Source organism: Lucilia cuprina, chromosome 2 (assembly GCF_022045245.1).
Source record: "Lucilia cuprina isolate Lc7/37 chromosome 2, ASM2204524v1, whole genome shotgun sequence".
Classification (NCBI taxonomy): Eukaryota; Metazoa; Arthropoda; class Insecta; order Diptera; family Calliphoridae; genus Lucilia; species Lucilia cuprina.
The window spans coordinates 65,859,419-65,861,294 of NC_060950.1; positions in this window are offsets into that span (position 1 = coordinate 65,859,419).

Genomic DNA, 1,876 nt, shown 5'->3' on the forward strand with positions numbered 1-1,876 from the left:
ACAGAACTAGAACAGAACTAAAACAGAACTAGAACAGAACTAGAACAGAACTAGAACAGAACTAGAACAGAACTAGAACAGAACTAGAACAGAACTAGAACAAAACTAAAATAGAACTTTAACTAATATACACTCAAACCTAAATTATCTGACAAATTGAAAAATATTGTAAACTGTAGGGTGTCTTAATAGTAGAATTTATACGAATCTTAAAAAAATATTAATTTAGATAAATTCTTTTTTTAAGATTCAAGCCTTTAAACAAACGGAAGGAAGTCTTCATTTTAACATAACAAAAGCATTCTGTATCCTTTTATCTCAACAATACTAACAAATATTTTTAGAACTTTTTTATATTCTCAATAATAAAGTAACACAAGGAAATACAAGAAAATTTCCAATTTCTATGCAAATTTTCAAATTTTTTCTAGTTTCATATATTTAAATCATAAACACTTTAACTTGTTGCCGTCTATTTCTAAGTGGTAACAAAAAGAAATTTGAAATTTTTTTCATTTGTAAAATGGTTTATGGACTTGGTTATCTATGTTGGTTTTTAATGTTTTAATATTTTTGTGCTTTTTTTATTGAGTAATTTTTTGTCTAAATGTTTTTGATTTCTTAGCCAAGTTTTTTTGTGTGTTGGTTTTATATTTGATTTTTTTTTTTTTGTTTTGAGGTTTATTGATTTTTGTTTTGAGTTGTTAAGTTGTTGTGTTGTAAGATTCTGTTTGAGTTTTGCTTTTTCAGTTAAAATTGTTTGACACTTTTGGTGTCAAAGTTATATTTTGTACAATATTTTTTTGTGGGCTGCCTGAACAGTTTGTTTGATTTTATTTGTCATTTTCTTGGTACTCTCCTAACAAGTGGTTTTGACAGTTTATGGGACTTTTTTTTTCTTTACATCAAAAACACTCAAAATGTTGTAAATTTAATTTGAAAGTTGAAATTTTTGAATTAATTTAAAGGTTATTAAATGTTTGATTTTCAATAGCATTTGTAACTGCCTTAAAGACTTTCTAATAAAATTGTATTAAACTTAAAGTTTTTGCTTAAGTTTGTTTTTGCCTTTATCTTGTTCCATTTATCCAATTTCCTAACATTTCACTTGTTTAAATCAAATATTTATCAAATACAATATTAGGAACAAAGTGTATAATATATGTATGTAACCTTCTAAAACCAAGTAAATGAAGAAAAAATGAAACCCAATGATATTGTAAAGAAATACTTGTGCTAATAATACAAGTGTCAATAGTTGTCACAAATTGTGTTATTTTATATAATATGAAACATATGTTCTTTTTTTCTTGACTTCTTTTTTTTTGGTCTACATCCTGAAATATTAAGGAACAAAGGACAATACATATACACATTTATATATAAAGATCTCTGGTTCCTTTTAAAACTTAAATATAGTAAAACTTACAAATAAATGATAATAAATAAGTGCCATATATACATAAATATGTATTTTATACATATTCGTTATATATACATATGTGTATGTACATATTACCTACTATATATATGTATATGCAGACAAGTATGTATGAAAGTTAAGATTATTATCTACAACAATAACTACAATAGTAACAGAAATGCTTGAGAGAAAATTGTATAATTTTTATTCCAAAAATATGTTATTTTGTAGCAGTTTGGTTTTTATTATTGAAATACCCTGCAATTGGCATATTGTTCTAGTTCTGTTCTAGTTCCGTTCTAGTTCTGTTCAAGTTCTGTTCTAGTTATGTTCTAGTTCTGTTCTGTTTTGTTCTAGTTCTAGTTCTGTTCTAGTTCTGTTCTAGTTCTGTTCTAGTTCTGTTCTAGTTCTGTTCTAGTTCTGTTCTAGTTCTGTTCTAGTTCTGTTCTAGTT